The sequence below is a fragment of the Ceratotherium simum genome, chromosome 24 (genome assembly GCF_057802395.1).
Source record: "Ceratotherium simum simum isolate JZ-2026a chromosome 24, ASM5780239v1, whole genome shotgun sequence".
Taxonomy (NCBI): Eukaryota; Metazoa; Chordata; class Mammalia; order Perissodactyla; family Rhinocerotidae; genus Ceratotherium; species Ceratotherium simum.
In genome coordinates, this window is record NC_141923.1 from 33,027,363 (window position 1) to 33,053,491 (window position 26,129).

General features: G+C 42.1%; 1 protein-coding gene across 2 annotated transcripts in view; it reads left to right on the forward strand.

Annotated features, from left to right (window-relative positions):
- The first annotated feature begins 19,865 nt into the window (after positions 1–19,865).
- SLC8A3 (solute carrier family 8 member A3) overlaps positions 19,866–26,129 on the forward strand; it is a 153,081-nt gene continuing 146,817 nt past the window's right edge. For both annotated transcript variants that reach the window (XM_087448310.1, XM_004426296.3), the window contains exon 1: positions 19,866–20,008. The gene's annotated coding sequence lies outside the window, so the exon portion shown is untranslated. The remainder of the gene's footprint in view (positions 20,009–26,129) is intronic.

Genomic DNA, 26,129 nt, shown 5'->3' on the forward strand with positions numbered 1-26,129 from the left:
TCACTGAAGTCGCTGCTCAAGTGCAACCTCTTCCGAGAGACCTTCTCTAAGAATTCAATCTAAATTCCCACCAAGACATCCCCACCGCAGCCACTCTCTAACCTTTCACCTTGCTTGATGTCTTCATCTGACTGATTTTCATCTGAATTTTATAAAAATGCATCCTGGTTTACTTGATGATGCCCCTTCTGCACACCGAGAGCAGGAACTCTGTCTTGTTGACCGATGAATCTCGACACTGAGAACACTGCCGTATGTAGTGGGCTCTCAATAAATAACTGTGTGATCAATGAATGGATGAACAAACCATCCCCTCACCTCACTTTTGAAGGAGATCTTGTGGCAGCTTTACCGCCCCTCACTAAGGTGCCATAACTCTCTGCCTGGTGTTGAATCCATTTCCCTTTTGTCCCCCTCCCTCATCACCATGATCACAGTCCAATAGCACGTCCCTCTCACTTACTCTCTTTGGTTTTTATTCATGTTTAGTTCATTTCCTCCAATCTTGCCTCTGGGGATCCCCTTACAGCCCTGGCCTTTTCCTGGGTGTCTCCCTTGTGCCTTTTTTTTTGCCAGCTTTATTGAGATATGATTGACAAATAACAAATCGTATACATTTAGGTTGTACAACGTGATTTTTTTAAGGTGTACAATGTGATGATTTTAACATACGTATACATTTTTGAGTGTGTGGTGAGAAGACAAGGTCTACTCTCTTCGCAAATTTCAAACATACAACAGTGTTAACTATGATCACCACGTTGTACATTAGATCTCCAGGTTTATCATCTTATAATTGAAAGTTTGTACCCTTTGACCAACATCTCCCCATTTCCCTCAGCTCTCTGGCAACCACCCTTCTATTCTCTGGTTCTATGAGTTCAGCTTGTTTAGATTCTACACGTAAGTGAGATCACACAGTATTTATCTTTCTGTGTCTGGCTTATTTCACTTATGTCCTCCAGGTTCATTCATTTTATTGCAAATGGCAGGATTTCCTTCCTTGTGCTCTTCATCATAACAAAACCTGTTCTTTTCCATCTGTACCTAGCCTCTGAACCTCAGAGACTGCAACTAGTGTCCAAGGGCAACAACCTGGAGAGCCCACAATGGCATTCTCATTGCTGCAGAAGCTCCTGTGGGGCCCAATTCATCCCTGACGCTTAATGCAGCACTGTGACAATTTTTTCTCCCCTAACAAAATGGAACTGATAGTCCTGCATTAAAATCCCTTACCAACTCTGGAGCTTTGGCTACCATCTTATGATCCTGAAGTTACAAGCATGAGGGGACAAGTCGACATGCCCAGAACAGTTGAGCAGAAATTACAGAAAGGTCTTGCATCCTTGATGACATTACTGAGCTGCTGAATCTGAGATCGCTTTCCTTTGGACTTCTCATGGTTAAACTGCTGTTGGTTGAGCATTCTATTTCTTACAGAGAGAAGAAATCCTAACAGGGTTGTGGGATTGAGCAAGGATTTTTTTTTTTTTGGAGGAAGATCGGCCCTGGGCTAACATCTGCCAATCCTCCTCTTTTTGCTGAGGAAGACTGGCCCTGGGCTAACATCCATGCCCCTCTTCCTCCACTTTATATGGGACGCCGCCACAGCATGTCTTGACAAGCGGTGCGTCGGTGCGCACCCAGGATCCGAACGTGCGAACCCCGCGCCGCTGCAGCGGAGCACACGCACTTAACCGCTTGTGCCACCGGGCTGGCCTCTTGAGCAAGGATTTTTTTAAGAATGGAAGATACTTGCACAAATGGAAGATACTTGCACATATACCTTTTTCTTTTGCTCTCTAATAATAATTATTATTGTATCATTGCTTGCAAACGGATAACTCTTTCAAGTTACCAGTGTACATTTGGGTTTACCTATAATTTCTATTTATAACAGTTCTAGTAAAATCAGGAACAAGACAAAAATGCCTATTGTTTCTTCTATTATTCAACATTGTTTTGCAAGTTTTAGCCAATACAATAAGAAAATAAAATGAAACAACTACTATAAATATTGGTAAATACAAGCATACCTCATTTTATTGTGCTTAGCTTTATTGTGCTTTGCAGAGAATTGCAGTTTTTACAAACTGAAAGTTTGTGGCAACCCTGAATCTAGCGAGTCTATTGGTGCCATTTTTCCAACAGCACTTGCTCACTTTGTGTCTCTGTGTCACATTTTGGTAATTCTTGCAATATTTCAAACTTTTTCATTATTATTATGTTTCTTATGGGGATCTGTGATCAGTGATCCGTGATGTTGCTATTGTAATTGTTTTGGGACACCACAAACCATGCCCATATAGGACGGTGAACTTAATCAATAAATGTTGTGTGTGTTCTGACCTCTCCACTGACTAGCCATTCCCCCACCTCTGTCCCTCTCCTCAGGCCTCCCTATTCCCTGAAACACAACAATTAGGCCAATTAATAACCCTACAATGGCATCTAAGTGTTCAAGTGAAAGGAAGAGTCACATGTCTCTCACTCTAAATCAAGAGCTACAAATGATTAAACGTAGTGAGGAAGCCATGTCCAAAGCCAAGACAGGCCAAAAGCCAGGCCTCTTGCACCAGTTAGCCGAGTTGTGAATGCAAAGAAAGAGTTCTTGGAGGAAATTACAAGTGCTACTCCAGTGAACATGTAAATAATAAGAAAGCAAAACAACCTTATTTCTGATACAGAGAAAGTCTTAGTGATCTGGATAGAAGATCAAACCAGCCACAACATTCCCTTAAGCCAAAGCCTAATCCAGAGCAAGGCCCAACTCTCTTCAATTCTGTCAAGGATGAAAGAGGTGAGGAAGTTACAGAAGAAAAGTTTGAAGCTATCAGAGGTTGGTTCATGAGGTTTAAGGAAAGAAGCTGTCTCCCTAACATAAAAGTGCGAGGTGAAGCAGCAAGTGCTGATGTAGAAGCTGCAGCAAGTTCTCCAGAAGATCTAGCTGGGAAAATTAATGAAGGTGACTGCACTAAACAATATATATTCAGTGCAGACCAAACAGCCTTAAATTGGAAGAAGATGCCATCTAGGACTTTCATAGCTAGAGAGAAGTCAATGCCTGGCTTCAAAGCTTCCGTGGACAGGTTGACTCTCTTGTTAGGGGCTAATGCAGCTGTGACTTTAAGTTAAAGCCAATGCTCACATTTACCATTCCAAAAATCCTAGGGCCCTTAACAATTATGCTAAATCTACTTTGCCTGTGCTCTGTAAATGGAATAACAGAGCCTGGATGACAGCACATCTGTTTACAACATGGTTTACTGAATATTTTAAGCCCACTGTTGAGACCTACTGCTCAGAAAAAAAGATTCCTTTCAAAGTATTACTGCTCATTGACAACGCACCTGGTCACCCAAGAGCTCTGATGGAGATGTACAATGAGATTAATGTTGTTTTCATGCCTGCTAACACAATATTCATTCTGTAAGCCATGGATCAAGGAATAATTTTGACTTTCCTTATTATTTAAGAAATACATTTCATTAGGCTATAGCTACTATAGATAGTGATTCCTCTAGGGATCTGGGCATAGTAAGCTAAAAACCTTCTGGAAGGGATTCACCATTCTAGATGCCATTAAGAACATTCAAGATTCATGGGAAGTGGTCAAAATACCAGCATTAACAGGAGTTTGGAAGAAGTTGATTCCAACCCTCATGGATGACTTTGAGGGGTTCAAGACTTCAGTGGAAGAAGTAACCGCAGATGTGGTGGAAATAGCAAGGGAACTAGAATTAGAAGTAGAATCTGAAGATGTCGCTGAATTGCTGCAGTCTCATGCTAAAACCTTAACGGATGAGGAATTGCTTCTTATGGCTGAGCAAAGAAAGTGGTTTCTTGAGATGGAATCTACTCCTGGTGAAGATGCTGCAAAGATTGTTGAAATAACAACAAAGGAATTGGAATATTACATAAACTTAGTTGATAAAGCAACAGCAGGGTTCGAGACATCTGACTCTAATTTTGAAAGAAGTTCTACTGTGGGTAAAACACTATCAAACAGCATCGCATGCTGCAGAGAAATCATTCATGAAAGGAAGAGTCAATCAATGTGGTAAACTTCATTGTTGTCTGATTTTAAGAAATTTCCATAGCCACTCCAGCCTTCAGCAACTACCACCCTGATCAGTCAGCAGCCATCAACATCGAGGGAAGACGCTGCACCAGCAAAAAAGATTATGACTCACTGAAGGCTCAGATGATGGCTAGCATTTTTTAGCAATAAAGTATTTTTTAATTAAGGTATGTATATCGTATTTTTTAGGCATAATTCTATCGCACACAAAAGATTATAGTATAGTGTAAACATAACTTTTATATGCACTGGGAAACCAAAAAATTTGTTTGACTCACTTTATTATGATATTTGCTTTATTGTGGTGGTCTGGAACTGAACCCACAATATCTCTGAGGTATGCTTGTAGTAAAATTTTCATTTTCAGATTAGAAGATTGTTTTCCTAGAAAGACTAAGAAATTCTACTTTAGGTCTCAGTTTCCTCATCTATAGAACTGACATCTATAGAACTGACATCTATAGTATCTACCTTATACAGATATTATGAGAATTAAATGAACTAATACATAAAAGGCTTAGAACAATGCCTAGCCCACTGTTAGTTCTCCATAAATGTTAGGTTATTGTAATTAAAATAATTAAATAAGATGATTGGATACAAAATTAAAGTACAAAATTTAATTAGTTTTACTTTTAATAAACAAATTTAAATGTCAGGGGGAGGAAATCTCAATTTTAATAAAAACCCAAACTATAAAATACTTAGAAATAAAATTCACAAGGAAAGCAAAGACTTAAGTAAGTAAAACTATAAAATCTTATTAAATGTGAAAAAAGATATCCAAATGGAGGGACAACATCCTTAGATGGAATGATATAATGTCATAACAATGTCTACATTTCCCAAATGAATCTATATTCTTAATGAAATTTTAACCCGAATCCTAGTTTGGTGTTTTTTACACTGGATATTATGATTTTAAAAATCAGTGGAGGAATAGCTGAAAGTAGTCAAATAAATTTTTACAGAAAGGTCTTGCATCCTTGATGACATGGGGGGGGGGTCCCTCCACACAAAACACCAAGTAATTCCAGGACACCAGCTGGGTGTCCTACAATTTAACTAAATTCTGATACTATCTACCCGGAGACAGCATCAGATCCCAGACATTAGAGGTCAGTCCTACAAGATTGTCCCCCTGACCCCTCTTCAGATGCCAGTCTCTAGTCCAGGATGTTTACCTGTACTTTTGACAGACTGGCTTTATATAGAGGTTCCCATCCCCTCCTCGGATTCTAATAATTTGCTGCAGTGGCTCACAGAACTCAGAAAAACATTTTATTTACTAGATCATTTATTTACTAGATCACTGGTTTACTGTAAAAGGATATAACCCAGGAACAGCCAGACGGAAGAGATGCATAAGGCAAGGTATGAGGAAATGATGCAGAGCTTCTGCACTCTCTCTGAGTGTGAAACTCTCGCATCTCCCTGCGTTCACCAACTCAGAAGCTCTCTGCCCTCTGTCCCTTTGGGTTTTTTGGGGACTTCATCACATAGGCATGATTGGTTAACCCATTGGCCATTGGCGGTTGATTCAACCTCCAGCCCCTCTCCCTCCTCGGAGGTGGGGAGTGGGACTAAAAGTTCCAACCCTCTCATCACTGGTTGGTTGTCCTGGCAACCAGTCCCCACCCTCAAGTGGGGTCCAAAAGTCATCTCATTAACATGACAAAAGACAACTGTATTGCTCTCATCACTTAGGAAATTCCAAGGGTTTTAGGAGCTCTGTGCCAGAAACAGGATGAAGACCAAATACATATTTCTTATCATAAATTACAATATCATAGAGTGATATTACAGTTTGCTATAAATCTAATGTAATAAAAAATATAGTGTGTGGGGACAGAGGGTATATGAGAACTCTCTGTACTTGCTGCCCAATTTTGCTGTGAACCTAAAAATGCGCTAAAAAATAAAGTTTGTTTATTTAACATAAACAAATAAATAAGCCAAAAAATTATGGATTTGGCACTATAATAGACAAATAAATCAATGAAACAGAATCCAAAATTGGTTCAAGTAAATACGAGTCTTAGCATTTGAGCAAGTGGGAAAGAGTAGTTTATTTAGTAAATTATGCTGATGGAATCGGCATCTGGAGGAAAACAGGTTAGATGCGTGCATCATACCATTTACAAAAATCTAAATGTAAAATTTTAGAAAATCAATTTTAGGAACATATTTGTATAAGCTTTGTTAAAAAGAAACCTGAAGCCCAAAATGGAGTCACTTCTGCTCAGCCCACCAAGACTTAAAACCTCACCTAATTGTCATTTCAGCCTCTTGGAGGAGTGGAATTTTAAATCAATGAGTCTGGAATTTCCTGGTCAGCACTAGTGAGGTAATCTGCCTGATAAGACCCCCTACCTCCACCTAAGGGAAGGTGATCTTGCCTGAAATAATCCATTCTTCTAACTTCCTTGTCCCACCTTCTTTCTGCCTATAAAAACCTTCCATTTTGTACAACTCCTCAGAGCTCCTATCTATTTGCTGGATGGGCTGCTGTCTGAGCAGCCAATTTACTCATGAATCACTGAGTAAAGCCAATTAGATCTTTAAATTTACTCGTTGAATTTTTGTTCTTTAAAGGCTTGCAGTGGGGAAGACCTTAAGCAAAACATAAAATCCAGAAGTCATAATGAAAAAAATGGGCATTTTATGCATAAAAGATACCATAAGTAACATTTTAAAAGGCAAATAAACTTTGGGAAAGTATTTGCAACACATGTGGTAAATGAGGGGTTCATATCATGAATTATTTTGAGAACTCCTACAAACTGATAACATTTGAAACTTTAGGAAAATGAGCAAAGGATATAAACAAGAATTTTCAAAGGAGTATATTCAAATGGCCAATAAACATATTTTTAAAATTCTCTAAATACCTTAGAGTAAAATGAAATACCATTTGTCACCTATTAGAAATATCATTTTTCGCCTGGCAAAAATTGAGAAAGTAGTAATATACTGCAATATTTGTGTGGTTTAAAAAAATAGGAACAATTTGAATATCTATCAACAGGGAAATGATTTAATAAATGTGACACATGTATTCTATGGAATATCATGCAGTTGTTTTTTAAAATATATTTTTCTATGTGTTGATGTAGTTCTAAGTAAAAGGCACATTGCAGAATCATGTGGGCCAGATTTGGCACACAGGTCATGTAAAACAAACCCAAGCTAATTGTATATATGAGCATAGAGAAAGAAATGGAAGGATACTCATCAGACTTTAACATTAGTTACTTCAATAAAGGAGACATACTGGGGAAGGAGAAGTATTAAACTTTTCCTTGTATAGAGCTGTATTATTTGATAAAGCAAGCATATATTTCTTTTGTATTTAAAAAATAATTAAGTGATTTCCACTTCTAGCTATGGTTTGAAGGTAACACAGGGTCTAAGGCACTAAGGACACAAAGGGTCAAAACCCTGAGGAAGTGAGCTGAAATTCCTGAACGCTTTTCTCCTTGGAGCATCTGCAAATCCACAAACTGTGGTCTGCTGAAAAGCTAAACAGAACGTAGCAACTAGCAGATTGAGAGAGTAAGTACAATTTTGAACAGTCTAACCCATGTGGATACAAAGAAAAGTTGGAGTTCCTGGCTCACCATGGAAGTGAGCCTTGGGAAATAAAGGTGACCAGAAACAGACCAGTCCTCACACAGCACGGAAGACAGTCTCAAATAAACGCAGAGACTGGTTTAAGATAATTCATCCCTATCCTAACAGACTGCCTAAAGGAAAAATCATTCCTCTCTAAAAAAGCTAACATTATCCAGAGACTCAAATCATCTCTACAATTTTTCACACATCATGTTAGCATTCAGTCAGAAAAAACCAGGCATTCCAAGAGACAAGGAAAGCTGATATCTCCTTCTCTCTCTCTCTCTCTCTCTGATATATTATATATATTGATATATATGATATATATGATATAATATACATATATATTAATATACATATTAATATGTAATGCATATAGATGCATATATATGTAATATATATCTCTATATATAGATATATAGAGAGATACATACATGTGTATAGAGAGGGAGAGAGAGAGAGGAGAACAAGATCTAGAAATAGACTTACAGGAGATCTAGATATTGAAGATACCATATACAGACTTTAAAACAGCTGTGATTAATAGATAATGAGATGGCAATTTTCAGCAAAAATATGGAATCTACTAAAAATGAACAGAAGAAAATTAGTGAACTGAAAGATAAGTCAGTAAAAATATCTAGACTAAAACATAGAGATAAAAAAGAATAGAAAATCCAGAAAAGTGCATAAGAGAAATGTGGGGCATACTGAAAAAGTTTAACATACATGTAATTGGAATTCCAAAAGAAGAGGAGAGAGACAATAGGACTGAAGTACTGAAGTTCTATAAAATCCGAATAAGATAAATTCAATGGAAGCCACACCCAGGCACATCATAGTGAAACTGATAAGAACCAAAGACCAAGAAAAGTTTAAGAGCAACAGGGCAAGAAGACCCATTACCTGCAAAAGAGCAGCAAACAACTGACAACTGACTTCTCAGCTGCCTAATTTATTTTAAATTTAATAAAGCAAGGGTACATGTTGCAATCTCTAGGCCAGGGGTCAGCAAACTTTTTCTGTTAAAGTCCAGACAGTAAATATTTCCCACTTTATAGGTCATACAGTCTCTGCTGCAGCTACTCAAGACCGCTGTTGTGGGGCAAAGCAATCAGACGATACAGAAACAGACAGGCGTGGCTGTGCTCCAAGAAAATCTTACTTACAAAAGCAGGCCACAGGCCAGATTTGGCCCACAGGTCATAATTTGCTGACCCCTGCTGTAGTTTGCTTTCTGCTGTAGGATAATCACTAAAAAAGGAGTAAAAGTGTGTGTAACTAACCCTACATACTCCGCCTGGGTGTTCTCATCTGTTCCCATGGCCTCAATGGTCCCCCGTACGCTGATGGTTCCCAAATATGTGTCTCCAGCCAGACCTCCCTCCTGAGCTTCAGATGCGTATCTCCAACTGCCTCTGAGATTTCCCATCTGAACATCGTGCAGGTTGATCAGGTCCAAAATGGCGCTTACCTCCTTGCTCTCCAAACATGTTCTTCTCTCTCGTTTCCTACGTCAGCGCTGCCATCCATCTAGTTTCTCAAGTCAGATACCTGGAAGTCATGCTAGACTCCTCCTTCTCCCTCATCCTGTATTCAGTCAGCAAATAAGGCCTGCTTATTCTACCATGGAAATATTTTCTCTCAAACGACTCACAGTCTAGGAACAAAACCTTCATAAATAAATGTAGAAATTATGTAAGAGGTGTTGTTCGGTGTTAGATGAGGGTACTTATATCTTTTTAAGAAGATCGTTAAATATCAAGTAAAGTATTGTAACCTGTGGCTAGAAAAGAAAGTATATGTGAGGTCTAGGGGGAGAGGGCAAAGAGGATGCTTTAATACTGACATGCCATTCTTTTTATTCCGTGACAACCATTACCTACCTGCACCGGTAGAAACACAGACTCCAAGAGCAGCCCTGTCCACCTTGCTGAAGTCTCCCATAGACATTTATGGAGGCCCATTTGGGATGAAAGAACATAGCAAGGAGAGAGTCTTCAAAGGCAAGAAATTCAGGGGCTCTTCTTAAAGAGATCTGTTCTCTTCCATAGAGGATGAAGAAAGTTCTATCGCTTTGAGTATTCCCAAGGTCAAGGTGCACGGGAAGGTAAGGAAGAGTATGTGAGGGCTGAACTGAGACAAAGGAACCAGGATGACGAGGGAACCTAATGACCAAGAACATTCTATATTTTTTTGTGTGAAAAGACAAATCTTTTCACTGTTCCAAAATGGAGGCAAGCTGCTTCCTGATCTTGTATGATATTACTTAGAACAAGTATAATAATTATTTGACATTTATATAGCATTTTACAATTTTTTACAAATTATGTCCATAGATGTGATCTCTTTATAAACTAATAATAACCCTTGAAGGTAGAGATTCTTCAATTTGACAGAAAAGGAAACAGAGGCCCATAAACGATTAAGCGATTTACTTAGAGGCATATGGTTAGTGGCAGTATTGGGACCCGAACACACAGCCTCTGACTTCCAGCTCAGGGTCCTTTCTTGTACTACACACTCCCTTCTGTAGACTTCTTCAGTTTCTGGTATTCTTTAGTGGTTGAAAAACAATATGCAGTCTCATGAAAAAGAGCATGCAAACACTAATCAAAAGATGAGAGATAGCTACAGTAGTATCAGATAGACACTTTAAAAGAAAGAAGAATTACTAGACATCAAAAGGGAAGATAATAGCAATTCTAAATATGTATGCACCTAATAACATACTCTCAAAAACACATAATGCACAAAGTGTCAGACCTAACCCACAATCATAGTGAGAGATTTGAATATATTTCTCTTAGAAACTGATAGAACATGCAGATAAAATGTAAATAGAATAGATTTGATGATACAATTAACAAACTTGAACTAATTGAACTATAGAACACTGTATCTAATAGTTGCAGAATACACATTTTTTTCCCCAAAGGCATATAGAATACATGACCATACACTGGGCTATAAAGAATTTTCAATACATTTGAAAGACTTAAGTCATACAGAGAATGTTTTCCAAACACAGTGGAATTAAGTTAGATACCAATAATAAGAAGATAAAATCTCCAAATGTTAGCAATTTAAAAGTATACTCCTAAATAACCTATGAGTTAAAGAAAACAATATCACAGTGGAAATTATAAAATGTTTTTAACTGAACAATAAATAAAATTACAACCAATAAAATGTTATGAAATAAAGCTAAAACTGTGCTGAGAGTGAAATTTAAAGCTTTATAAACATGGACTTAAAAAGAAGGAAGATTGAAAATCAATGGTAAAGTATCTATCTCAAGTAATTAGAGAAAGAACAGTAAATTAAGCCAAAAGAAAAAGTAATCACAAATAATAGAAATAATAAAAAAACTGATTAAATAGACAACAATCATATATTAGACAAAATCAGCTGAGCTAAAAATTTCTTTGAAATATCTTGAAAAGACAAATAAAATGATAAATCCTAGCAAGACTAATCAAGAAAAGAAATAAGTGGCATAAATTACCTATATAAAAAATTTAAATAAAGGAAAATGAAAATTTAAAATGCAGATACTTACAGACATTGAACACATTAAAAGAGCATATTATGAACAACATTATGCCAATAAATTTGACAATGTATATGAAACGGACAAATTCCTTGAAAAACACAACATACTGAAATAAGAAGAAATAGAAAATCTTAATATATTTTAAATTTAATTTAAATATCTGTGTGGTAGACAGAATAATGGCCTCCCAAAGATGTCCATGTCCTAATCTCTGGAACCTGTGAATAATGTTGCCTTATATGGCAAAAGGGACTTTGCAGATGAGATTAAATTAAGGACCTCGATATACGGAGATTGTTTTGGATTATGCAGGTAGGTCCATTCTAATCACATGGTTCCTTAAAAGCAGAACACCTTTCCCATCTGTAGTCAGGGGAAGATGTGACTCAAAAAGAATAGTCAGAAAGATGCAATGTTGCTGGCTTTGAAGACGGAAGAAGGGGGCCGTGAGCCAAGTGAGTGGCTTCAGGAAGCTGGAAAAGGCAAAGAAAAGGATTCACCCCTAGAGCCTCCAAAAGAAATAAAAAAAAAAAATGCATCCCTGCCAATACCATTGAGACCCATGTTGGATTTTATCCTACAGAACTGTAACATAGTAAATTTGCATTGTTTTAAGCCACAAAGTTTGTTGTAAATTGTTACAGCAGCCATAAAAAAACTAATACAATTTATTAAGGAAATTGAATACCTAATTAAAAAAATCTTCCCACATAAAAAAACTCCAGTCTCAGGTTGGCTTCACCAATGTTACACAAACTCTCCCAGAAAATAGAGAAGGAACACTTCCCAGCTCGTTTGATGAGGCCAAAAAACTTTGATACTAAAATGTGACAAGGACATTACAAGAACAGAAAATTATAGACTGATCTCTATCATGAATATAGATACAGAAATCCTTATTAATTATAAGCAAACCAAATCCAGTAACACACATAAAAGGATAATACAACACAACCAATAGAACTTTATTTCAGGAATGTAAACTTGGTTTCACCTTATAAAATGAGTCCATATAATTTACCATTTTAACAGATTAAGAAAAAATTTCATACAATCATCTCAAGGGATGCAAAGAAAGCATTTGATAATATTCAACACAAGTTTATGATTTTTTAAAAACCTTAAGAAACTAGGAATTGAAGGGAACTTCCTTAATATCATAAAGATTTTCTACAAAGGATATATAGCAAACATCACATTTAGTGGGAAAATATTAAAAGTATTTCCATTAAGATCAAGAAAGAAACAGAGATTCCCACTATGTCCACTTCTTTTTTTTTTTTTAAAGATTTTTTATTTATTTATTTTTCCCCCCAAAGCCCCAGTAGATAGTTGTGTGTCATAGCTGCACATCCTTCTAGTTGCTGTATGTGGGACGCGGCCTCAGCATGGCCGGAGAAGCAGTGCGTCGGTGCGCGCCCGGGATCCGAACCCGGGTCGCCAGCAATGGAGCGCGCTCACTTAACCACCAAGCCACGGGGCCGGCCCAGTCCACTTCTATTTATCATTGTATTTGAGATCTTAGCCAGTGCGAAAATAAAAGATTTAAAAGGAAGAAATTTGCAAATATGATTATATATGAGGAAAACAAGCAAACAAACAAAATCTACAAAACTATTAGAATTAAAAGTAAATTTAGCAATGTCACTGCATACAAAGTCAGTATACAAAAATCGATTGTATTTTTATTCACCATAAAAAACAATTTAACATAACATTTTGTTTAACAACAAAAAGAAAATACCATTTACTTGGCATCATAGAATCTAAATACCTAGGAATAAATCTCAAGAAATATGTGCAAGATGTGTACCCTGAAAATTTTAAAACTGGGAGAAATTTAAGAAAATTTAATACTGGGAGAAATTAAAGACAATCTAAATAAATAGAAAGTCCATGTTCATGAGTCAAAGACTCAATATTGTAAAGATGTCAATTCTCTTCAAATTGATCTATGGATTCAGTGCAATCTTAATTAAAACCCCAGCAGGCATTTTTGTGAAAACTGATGAGCTAATTCTAAAATTTATGCGTAATTGCAAAGGGCCAAGAATAACCAAGATACTCATGAAGAAGAGCAAAGCAAAAACACTCATTCCACTAAATTTCAAGATTTCTTATAAACTATAGTAATTAAGACAGCATGATGTGAATAAAATAATGAAAAATAAGCCAATAAAACAGACAGTCCATAAACAGACCCATAGATACACACACACTTGGTTTATATCAAAGGTGACATGGCAGGTGAAATGATCTCTTTTCAATAAATTGTACTGGGTCATTTGCATATCTATATGTAAAAAAATGAAATTATACCCCTACTTCACATTAAATACAAAAATGCAATTTCAGGAGAATTGTAGATCTAAATTTGAAAGATAAAAAAGTAAGAATTCTAGACAATAACAAAGAAAAATATCCTTGATGACTTGGATAGACAAAGGAACAGGAATCACAAACCACTTAGGATAAAGAAAAAAAAGGTAAATGTACTACATTAAAATAAAGAACTTTTATTCATCAAAAGACACAATTAAGAGAATGAAAAGGCAAGCCACAGACCAGGAGAAGATATTTGCAATGCATGTTATGACAAAGGACTCATATCCAGAATAGGTAAAGAACTCCCATATGTAAAGGACTCCCACTGTCTCAATAAGAAAAAGACAGACAACCCCACAGAAAAATAAGCAACAGACTTGAACAGACACTTAGCAAAAGAGAATATCCCAAAGCCAATAGATGGATGAAAAAGTTCCCAGTTTAATAGTCACTAGGAAAATGCAAATGAAAACCACAAATTAAAGTTAAATACACACTCACCAGAATGGCTAAAATTAAATAGATCGACAATAGTAAGTGTTGACAAGAATGTGACACAACAGTACTGGGAAGGGGAAAGTATAAATTGGTGCCAACAATGGAAAACTGTCATTATCAATTAAAGCTGCATATTCGCATACCCCAGGAGCCAGCGAGTCCATTCCTAGGTATATACCCAAGAGAAGTGAATACACATATGAACAAAAACATGTATGCAAATGATCCTAGCAGCATTATTCAAAATAATAAAAAACTGGAAGCAACTTGGATGTCAATCAAGAGCAGAAGGAAAAGTTAAATGGTGGTATATTCATTCACTGGAAACACTACAGCAACGAAAAATAACAAAACTGCTGCTACATGCAATATGGATAAACCTTACAAACATAATGTTGAGCAGACACAACAGTACATTTTATGCTTCCATTTATATAAAGTTCAAAGTCACATAAAACTCAGGCATAGTTTTAGAAATCAGGAGAGCGGTAACCTTTGCAGAGGAGGAGGAGTATGACTGGGTGGGGCCCAGAGGAGTACCTGGGACACTGCTGATATTTATTGTTCCAGTTGATGATTACATGAAATGTCTTCACTTTGTGAAAATTCTTTGAGCTTATTTTCATGACTTGTGCACTTGTCTGTATGTGTGTTCTACTTCAACAGGCGATTTTATTAACAGAAAAATAATTAAGTGATAAATTTTGGAAATACAAGTTATCAGAGGGTTAAAAATTATATAACCCATAGGGAAGAATTGTGTCTCACTAAACTACCCTATTATAAAACATTGCTTATTAAACATTTACCTCCCCTACAGAGCTGCTCCAGAACTTACTTTAAGCTTCAGCTTGATTGTCTGCTCCTGCCTCTCCTTAGTGCTATCAGATTGTACAGTCCTGGGCCATGGAATGCTGTCACCTGGGTACAGGGGCATCTGTGACAAGTGGCACTGTGGATCGTGTGGAACACAGAGCTAATGGCAGCAAAGGCAGGCAGGGCTGCTCCTTGGGAAGTACCTGAGGCCCTTGGTTTGGAGAGGCACCGACGTGTGAGTCCTAGGGCATAATGGCAAATAATGGGGCGTAACTGAGAAGCCACATGGCCCTTTCTCACTGTTCATCCCAGCCACCCCATTGTGCTGTGAGCCTCCGGAGAAAGAAGGGCATTACCTCCTCCTGTCTGTGTGACCTCAATAGGAATCACTTCACTCATCTGAGATTTCTTATTCTCTAGATAAAGGGACAGTATATGCCTCTCAAGGAGGAGGTGGTTTAAATAAAATAATTTTTCCTGAATAGGTCTAATACACTCCTACTTCAGGGCCTTGACGCTTGCTGTTCTGGAACCTTCTTCCCTCAGGCATCAGCATGGGGCTCTCTCCTTCACCTTCTTCGGGTTCTTACTCAACTTACTCAAGCTTCCAGGACAAACTCCTAGACTCTCTTCAATTAAAAAGTCTAACAATTTCCCCTCCCTCCCTTAGCAGTCCCTATCCCCTATCCTTCTCCCCTGCTTTATTTTTCTCCATAGCACTTTTCATGTGACAGGCTCTGTGTATTTTGTTTATTTTTATCATCTGTTTCTTCCTTTAGAACGTACACTTCATGAGGGCACGGATTTCATCTTCATTGTTCACAGCTGTATCCCCAGCACTATGGTATCTGGCACATAGAGGGTGTTCCGCAAATGTTTATCGAGTGAAATAACACGTGTAAAAGTGCACAGCACAGTGTCATAGCAGACATTCAATAAAAGCTGGTTTCTTTGCTTCCTTTTTGTTAATTGTAAAGTCCAGGACATTTCCAGGTTCCAAATAACCCCAGGTAACTCCTTGAAGTTGGAATATAAACAAGCACTCATAGAATCAGCCAGGATACTTGGATTCTGTATTAGTTTGCTAGGGCTGCCATAACAAAATACCACAGACTGGGTAGTTTAAACAACGGAAATATATTTTCTTACAGTCTGGAAGCTAGAAGTCCAAGATCAAGGCGTCAGCAGGTTTGGTTTCTTCTGAAGCCTCTCTCCGGGGCTTGCAGATGGCTGTCTTCTTGCTGTGTCTTTGCATGGTTTTCCCTCTGTCTATCTGTTGTGTCCTCTTCTTATAGGGACACCAGTCATTCAATTAGGGCCCACCCTAACAGCCCCATTTTAACTGAATTACCTCTTTGCAGTCACATTCTGAGCCTCAGTTTCCTCCCAACTTGAAAATGAAGTTTGTGGTTCCTTCTCCTAATGCTGATGATAAATAGTTCGCTTGCTATCTTTCCTGTGAAAATCCCCTTGAGTTCTAGCACAACTAGAAATAAAGAGATAAACAATAGCAGAAACTGAAGGCAGATTGTCATCAAATTTACTGTTTTCCAACCCTGTGTGCATGTAGTAGAGAGCAAAAAAAATTGAGATTCTTTCTAGTGTTAAAAGGAGAATGTTGGTTGTAGAAATACAGTGGGAGAGAAGCAAGGATAGGAGGGAGAAAGAGAATTAACACGTATTTGGGAATTACTCTGTACCAGAAACTGTAATCTCATTGAATCCTCACAACACCTCATGAGGTGGATATTATTATTGTGATTATTGTTACTTCCATTTTGCTGGTGAGGACAAAGAGGCTCAGAATGCAGAGCTGGGTTGTGTTACTTCAGTCCACCTAGAACCCAGAGAACCCACACACGTCACTCTGCCTGTAGCCATGGTTGAACACGCTTTGATACCTCCCTCACCTCCCACCTTCCTACCCAGCAATGTCCTGCTAGAGGTGACAAGAGGAAGATGAGGTTCCTGTCGTTTTTTTGGTAGATCCTCTAACAAAATTCTGTTTTTATTGTGGCTGTTGTTGTGGTTTTAGTGAATGGGTAATGTTCACTGAAAAAATATCAACAGATATAAATAGGCAAAAAGAAGAAAATTCTAGAACAAGCAATACTTACCTATAGGGACAGAAAGCAGATCAGTGGTTGCTTGAGGGGAGGGGGGATAATTGCAAAGGCGCCTGAGAGAACTTTTGAGGGAGATGAAAATGTTCTGTATCTTGATCGTGGTGGTTGTTATACATACTTTTATCAAAACTCATCAACCTGTACACTTAAAACAGGTGAATTTTATTGCATGTAAATTATGCCTCAGTGAAGTTGATTTAAAGAGAAAAATAAATCACCAGTAATTCCACCACCCAGATAACCATCATTGCCATTTTGGTGTTTTTCTGCTGCCAGGGTACACACGTGTGCATGTGCATGTACACACACACACACAGAAACACACAGTATCACACTCTATGTTCTGTTTTTTTCTCTCTTTCTCGATAACATATCATGAAAACCTATCCATGTCAATATACAGAATGCTGCATTAGCACTTTTATAGTGGTTGAATACACCAGTATGTAAATGTAACATGATCATCTCAACCAATTCTCTCTGTTGGAAAATTAAGATGTTTCCAATTCTTCACTATTATAAACACTACCATGAACATCCTTGTAACTAAATATTTGAGCACATCCTTAATTATTGCCATAGAATAAATTTCTACCAGTAAAATTACTGGGTCAAAAGAGGGTTCACATTTTTTAAAGAATTTGATATATCTTCCAAAATTGCCCTCCCAAAAAGGTACACCAATTTAGGCACCCACCAGCCGTCTCTTAGTCTTCACTATAGACTAATCAGCATCGTGGATCTCCATGGAAACAAACACAAGGTAAATCTCACCAGTTGACATATCCTGAAATCCCACAACTTTAGAAGTCACTGGAACCTTGCAGACTCAGTGTCTCAGCCCTAACTTGAACTGAATTGAAGGCTCATAACGGTTCAGGGATCTGGGATCACAGGACTCAGGAGCACATCCAGGACGAAACCACCACGTGATTTGCCAAAGGAGCATTGAGTCAAGCGACCAGGAAAGAACTGAGGCCATCCCAGGCTCAGGTGCTCTCTAATTCCTATGACCACTTAATGTCTTTGGACCAAATCTCGTTCCCGAGCATCCCCAGGGGAGCCAGGGATCCAGGGAGTTGCACGTACTGTTGTGGTTATCAGCAAAACTCCAATTGGTTCCACCTTATTCCAGTCCTTGGTTCTGCTGCTTGTGGCCTTGGAATGGTTATTGAACCTCTCTAAGGCTCAATTTCCTCAACAGAAAAATGGAGTTAGTAATTATACCTATCTCATAGAGTTTTATGAGGATGGCATGAAGTAATACATTCAAATTCATTAGCAGGGCGTCTGGCCCTAAGGAGGTGCTGATACTTGCTAAGCATTATTCTCATTTGTTGGCCCCTCACACTTGGCTTCAGGCAGCAGAGGGCTGAGAGGAACAACTTCCCACCTTGTATTCTGTCCCAGAATCCGTAGTGGTGTCTCTACAAAAGGCCAGCCACTATGCTCCTTTTAGATCTGCCTGCCGCCATCGATAAACTAAGGACGTGAAACCCCCTTCTTAGGAGGGGGCTGCCCACCCCTCATGCCTCCAGAACCAAGCCTGACAAATATAGCAGAAATTACAGGCATCTGATTTAAGGCTACATGTATACACTTCGCCTGAGCCAAGCCCCAAACCCTGGTTCTGCTGCTGCATCAAAGGACCATCTCTCTTCCCGGCTCCAGGCCCAGAGAAAGCAGCAATTTGGGAGACAACCCCCTCTTATTTTTAGCCTTAAAAACCCAAAAGCCAACATACCAGCGCTCCCCCAAGCGTCTCTCACAAGCTGTTGTTTGATTTGGGTTGAGAAAATGACAGACTGAGTTCTGCACCAAGAACAGAAGGAAAAAAGAGGGGAAAAAAGGAGTTTTATTTTCCCTCCACTACCAATCTCCATCCCCCTCAACTCCTCCCCTAGGCCTGGGTGGACCCTGCCTGGGTAATCGTCCCCTGCTATATTTAAAAACCACAGATGTGTTTGGTGGAGACTTCATTTCGGAATTGCAGGCGGCGTCTCCTGAGGACAAGGGGAAAGCCGGTGCTGCGCGCCCGCCTGCCCGCCCTCCCCGCCCGCCGCCGGAGCTCCGGACTGTGCGGAATCCAGGTCAGGACGCGCCGCCGTCTTGGAACTGCCGCTGGCCGGGAGGCGCCGGGCGCCAGCCTCCAACGATTGGGTGGGTGGCCGCGGGCTAGGGGTTCCGTCTGCATTCGGTCCTCGGGGGCTCTCTGGACGCGAGGTACAGGCTCGACTTCCCGCTGCTGGTCGGGAAGCTATCTGAAAATTCCCCCCTCGGCGCGCGAGGATAAATATGCGCGGCTTGTCATTCCGTGGAGCGCTCTCTCTCCCAGCTGATAGGGTGACGTTCGGTTTGGAGGCTTAGAGATTGGCTTTTTGATTTGGCTTCTTGCTGCAGCTTAATGGGCAAAGCTCTGGGCTCGCCCAGAAACCAGCCCCTCCGCGCGTCCCCTCCGCGCGCGGCGAGGCCGAGACATCTCCCGCGGTGACGGTGTGCGAGGCGGAGAGCCGGCGCGCTCCCAGCCCCGGGAAAGCCCCGGCGACGCGACTGCAACCCGGGGTCCCTCGGAGCCGCCAGGGCGCGCCAGGCTGCTCGCCTTCCTGCCCCTCCCGGCAGGGATCCCCCCCGCTCTCCCTTGCTTAGTCCCGAGCCCGTGCCCCGGGTCCGGGTTTTCCTGGGGTCTTCCGGGGGGTTTTCCCTGCTCCTTAACTCGGCGCCGAGGGACCCCTCCCCAGGCCCCCTGCCCTGGCCCCAGCCCTCGCGCTCCGGATGCGCTGCCCCTCAGCTCCCTGAAAGCTGCGAACCCACGCGCCCCGGCAGGCGGGTGGCGGCGGCCGACTGACATGCCCCGGACGCGGCTGCGGCCGGCGGGCAGCCCGCGGGGGCGATGAGCCGCTGCGGCCGGTGAGGAGCCGGGCGGCGGGGGCATCGCGCACCTTCCTCACCCCCCTCACTTGCCCACTCTGCTCGGCAGACCGAGAGGAAACGGTGAGTATTGGGGTGAGCCTCCTGCCCTTCCCCCTCAGCGAGCGGCCGAGGCAGGGGAGGCGGAGGTTGGGGGGCTTGGGATGTCCCCAAGAGGGTTCCTGGTTGTGAATAACGATGCTAATTAAGTTATTTCTCTAGATCATTCGTATGAACTGCCTTCCTGTGGGCGTTTAGTGCCTAGAGATGGGGGGAGGGTGCCACAGAGAGTGTACATTTTGTATGCGGTGCTGGGGGGGGCATTCTGGCAGAGTGTCTGGGGGGGTTGGGGGGGCGCGCAGAAAGAGATGCCTGGGCACGTGTGTGCAGTCGGGTCGTGGGTTTGCCGGGTTAGTGGTGGGTGCGCACTGGGGAGACTGAATGCTGCGTTGCGTGCTGGATGCATGTCTGCATGTGTGTGTTCGCTGTGCCAAGGCGTGTTGTGCTCCTGAGGCTGTGAGTGCCGGGCGGGTTTGGGGCCAGGAGGGGAGCGCGTTACCCACTCGGCGCGCGCCCCCGTGCACACACGCACGCGCGCACCCCAACCTCAGGACTCCACCGACGCGGGTCGGGAACTGCAGCCCCAGCGCACCCACCCGCGGCGGCCAAGGGGGCGGAGAGAGGGTTTCTCCTGTCCTGTGCTTTCCAGACTGCGGTGGTCTGGGCGGTCCAGGGCCAGGTGGAGAGAAGAGAAGTATGTAAGTGCCCCCGCCCTCCGCCCACACACCCCCCCACCGACACCACACAGACACGCACGCACACACACGTTCACAGGCCGTCATTCACAGGCCAGCTCCCGCAGACCCTTCCTGCCCTGCCCCCAGGACCCGAGCCCCTGGGGGAGATGAAGAAAGCGATACGCTCCGGGCGAAAAAAGCGGTTTTTCGTCTTTATTCATTGTGTTTTATTTTTAACCGGGGGGTGGGGGGGGGAGTGGGTTAAATAGAACAAACGCCTTTAATGCAGTGCCATAAATTTACCCGCTCGCTGCCCGCCTCTCTCTCTCTTCTGGCGATTAAAACACGAACCCTGAACGTTTGGTGGTTCAGTTTCCTGGGCAGAAGGATTGAAATTGGGGGCAGTTTATCAGAAAGGAAGGCCGCAGCTGGGAGTAAGGCTCAGAGCTCCTGGCCGTCAAGCAGCACCCCAGGCCGAGGGAGTTGTGGATACGTGACAGGAACACATCCGGCCTGCTGCTGGGGCAGCGAAAGGGAAGCCTCGGGGCCTCTGGCGACCTGGTGACTTGCAGCCGCATGTGATTAATCTTCCACAGCTGTTGTGCCCCATCCACTTGCGCTGAGCTCTTGTTTACCTTGATTTTCAAATATAGCTGCTGCGCCATGCTCTTCCTGAAATAGGGGATCAGTTCACTCTGTATGGGCGCCTGGCCTTCCGCCCCTCCCTTTTGCCGGCCTCGCTGGATCCAAGTGTGAGAGGAACCTGCCCCTTCATGCCTTGCGGTTCTGCACGTGAGGATGGTTGATGGTCCGAGCTGCGAGTGACTAGGTGTGGGCTGATGGCCCAGTCCCTCCTTGCAGTCTACAATTCCTATCTGCAGCCCCCACACACAGTCCACTCCATAGCCTCCTTTTTCTTTAAATAAAATATAGATATTAGGTTGAGAAGCAGCAGATGGAACCTGCAGAACAGAACTTGGTTGAAGTGGTTCTTGAACTTGGTGGAGATGGGAAGGCTGTTCACGCAGTTTCCTCCACCTGGAATGCATTATTGTTCCTCCAACACCCCTAAACTCCAACCCGGTCCCTGTCTAATGCACTCCTATTCACCCTTCAGCTCTTAGTTCATTGGTTACTTCCTTAAGGAAGCCTTTCAGACCTCCCCTGACTAGGCCAGATCACCTTATTTTATACACTGGTAACCTGAACCTATTATTTTGTAGTGGTTTAAAGATGCACATTAAATTTATTTGTGTGATTGAGTAATGCCAGTCACACCTCTAGACAGTACTGCATGAAGAGGGGAAAAACAGCTGGTGTTTATTCGCATTGTACCCCCAGGCCTATCACTGTGCCAGGCATAGAGTGGGCACTCAGTAAATGTTGGTTGAATGAATGGACTTGGAGGGATAAGTTGCCCCCCTTCTCTGCTCCTGCTCCTCTGATCTCCACTTTGGCATCACTTGCACTGCCATCCACAGCCTCCTGGTCAGAGAAGGGAGAGTAGGGTTATCAAACTGACCCTGGAAAAAGCGTTCCCTTTCCCTGGGCTCCTCCCTGGTCTGGGGCCCCGAAGCTGAGGAAGTGTCCTCTTGCCCCAGCCCTGCTCTGTCCCTGTGCAAGGCGGTCCCTTGTACAGTCTCTGGGCATAGTTGCTGGTATTGTCCATGGGTAGTCATTGTGGGCATTGTTCCTCGGCCTGCATGGTCCACTCAGTGCCCACAATCTGGATTTGGGGAATGTGTCGCTCATCCTGGCTTCTCCTCACACTGCCAAGGTTGAATAAGAAGAGAGGATAACTCCCTTTTTACTCAAGCCTGGTTGCTTTGCCTAGAGGTTCGAATATTTAGTGAGGTTCAGAAATGCATTAGACTCCAAAAAGAAAAAGCATTCATTTATTCATTCAATCATTTATTTATTTAATAAAATTCAGCAACAACCTACTCTGCCAGGCATTTGCTAGGTACAGAGGCAAATAAAATAGAATGGTCCCTTTCCTCCTAAACATACATTCATTCCAGCAAGGATAACCAACCAGTGAGCCGGCAGTTACCATATGAAGTGATCCTGTTAGTGGAGGGTAAATCCTGGTTGCAATGGAAGCATATAGGAAGATCACTTCTGTATAGGGGCTTAAGGAGGACTTCTAGGGACAGCTAATCCCAGAAAGAAAGGATGGGTGGGAGTTGGCTTTAGCGAAAACAGGGAGGGGAGGGGTGGGGGAGAAAGTGTTATGAGTGAAGGGGTCAGTATGCAAAGGCTTAACGTGGGTAAGAGCTCTTCCAAATGACTGAAGAGAGGGTAGAATTTGGGGAGAGGAGTTTGGAGAAGCTAAAGGGCCAAACCTTAAAGGGCTTGTACTCCATGCCAAGGATTTCCACCGAGTTCCCAGTGTGGGCTTAGGAAGGTATTAAGTACTAAAGTGCATAGTCAGATTTGCATTTTTGATAGTGTGTTGAGACTGGAATGCAGGGGGAGAGAGGGAGGCAGGGAGTTAGGAGACTTTTGTAGAAACCCAAGTGTGTCTTTCTAGTCGCCGATGAGGGAGGGGCGGGGGGTTCCTCTCTTTTTTCAGCATACAAACCAGAGCTGCCCTTCTAGGAAGAAGTTCTGCTATTTTCTTTAATAAGGTTGGTTTATGTTTGGTTGTCCGTTTTTTTTTTTTAAAGATTTTATTTATTTTATTTTTTCCCCCCAAAGCCCCAGTGGATAGTTGTGTGTCGTAGCTGCACATCCTTCTAGTTGCTGTATGTGGGACTCGGCCTCAGGATGAACGGAGAAGTGGTGCCTCGATGCGCACCCGGGATCCGAACCCGGGCCGCCAGCATAGCAGCGCGCGCACTTAACCACCAAGCCACAGGGCCGGCCCCGTCCGTTTGTTTTTTGAGTGAGCACTCTAAACCCAACCCTGGGCAGAGTGCCTCAGGGGAAAGGCAAAGTGGCTCCAGCAGGTGTAAGACACACTTCCTGGCCCACTGAGCCGCAGAGCAAAGCAGACTCCCAAAGATCTGAGGTCTCTCAGGGCTGGGGAAGGTCCCCAGAAGAAGCCTGGAAGAGTAAGAAGGATTTAGATCTATATTTAGATCCACAGAGACTATTGAGCAAGACATCTAGATAGGAAGAATCACATGTGTATGTATATGTCTATTTTTTGATAATATGGAGAGTGAATAAAGGCTAATTCCAGAATCAAGGGTATTCGGATATGGTATACAGAGCATGTCTACTAAGAAAACAGCCCTGTTTCATCCTGGATATAACTTGGATTGGGCCAAGTAGCATTTACTGCCTTGATATTTGGAATGACAAATATTGCTTTCCTGGTTGTATGTAGGAATGCTGGGTCATGTGGGGACTGGACCCAGAAGTGGGACTGGAAACTGTAATCCTGCCCTGGCGTCCATGTGGTAATTTCCAAATCACTTGAGAGGAGAGGACCTCGAAGTCATGCACTGCTGTGTTCCTCCTAGAGGATGAAGCCAAGCGGTGTGAGCTTGGTCACCATTCTTCCTTTGTGCCCTGATCTCCTCTCTTTGTTCCTCATCCTTCCCGGTTACTAGTCTCAGGGTCAAAAAGATCTCCCTTCTCCTCCTGCACCCTGCCCAGGAGCCACCCCCGCCCTGCTTTCATCACCTTGCCCGGGACTCTTTCTCCTTCAACATTGAATCCTCTCCCTCCAAATGTAAACACGCTCAACAAGCCTCCTCCTAAAAAGAATATCACTTGTCTGATTCCTCCCTCTGTCATTCTTTCTTCACTTCTTGCTTTCAACAAACTCTTGAAATTTTAGAGTAATCATCTGTCCCTATTTCCTCATCTCTCATCCACCGTGGACTTCTTATTCCCCCAAATATAACAACTTATTCCTGATAGCTTCTGTTTATTTCCCCCTGTCTCTCTCCACCCTCATCAGATAAGATTGACCATTAGCTCCTTTCCCCTCTTGGCTTCTATCACTCTGAACTCACCAGGTCCCACAAATTCTCTGGGTGGTCCCTCTTCCATTTCCTCTCCAAGATTCTCTCCCGCTCCCCGTTTTCCCTTCTCTGTTATCCCTCAGCAGCCCCTCTCAGTGGCTTGTGCTGTCACTCCAGGGTGGCTGGTTCGGAGCCTACGACTCTAGCTCTCTCAGCCCAGGGTTTCATTTCCAGCCACTTGCACAACATCTCCAACAGGATGCTCCATCAGCTCCTCAAACTGAGTTTTTACTAAATGGACACTACCTTTGTCCTTAGGAGCTGCTCCTCCCGACTCCCCACTCTCTGGTGATGGCGACAGCCAACTTCCAGTCACCCTGGCTCAGAATCCCTGAGTTTATCTTTGACTTCTCTCTCTTGTTCCCTGAGCATTGCTGACGTCTGTTAAATCTGTTCTCCTCTTCTCCATCCCCACCACCCCTACCTAAGTACAGATTTGGTAACCTCTTACGTAATAATGATAATAATAATTATTAGTATAGCAGCCAACATTTATGTATTTACCACCTATCAGCTACTCTGTTGCAAAGTGCTTTACATTGATTTTCCCATTCAGTCCTCGCCTTACCTGTGTAAAGTGGTTACTATTATTATTATACTATAAAAAAGAGCTTTCTAACATTTTCCCAGCTTCAACTTCCCCCTCCTTCCGTTCATTTTAACATGAGAATTGTAAAAAGTGAGACTAGACATGGAGTGGTGAGCCAGGCCACGGAGGGCCTGGAATATGAGGAGTTGGCTGCTGCAAAAAATGGGAGGCCCTTCAAGGTTTCTTGTGTAGGAAAATGACAAGCCTAGAAGGGTATTTTAGGAGAGGAATTCCCATGTGGGCACCTGAGTAAACGTGTCCTGTCCTCTTCTGTGCCTTTCTTCATGGTTTACCTTTCACTAAGAATCCTACCTGTTCTTCAACTTTCAATTCAAATGCCTCTTCCTGATGGAAAGGCCTCGCGGAGAAGCAGTCCCTTCCTCTGAATTTTGATAACACAGCATCTATTTTTCATAATGACCTTATACTTATTGAAATGCACTGGTTTTTGGTTTTTTGTTTTTTTGCATGTGGCTTAGCTCCCCAGCCCCTGGATCACGTGCTTTTTCTCTCTCCCATGCCCTGTTACATGATGCCTGAAACACAGTGGGTGTTCAATGAAAAATGAAGGTGTGAATAAGCGAATAACCTACTTCACTTTTGAGGCAGGTGAAACAAGGTCGAGAAAGGGTGTCTGTCCCATTTATCATAAAAGAAACCAGTGGTGGATTAAAAAATCAAACCAGGAGCAGGCAACATGGTATAACAGGAGAAGCGTTGAACTGGTGGTAAGAAGGTTATATCTTAGTTTTTATCACGTCTGAAAACCATGGGCAAGACCCACTTCTGCTTTCTGGGCCTTGCATTCCTTATCTATCAGAAAAGGTTATGTCGGATGTGTTGGCTTTTAAGCTACCGCCTTGACCTGATAATTCTGTATTCTATGAATCTTGTACCACAGC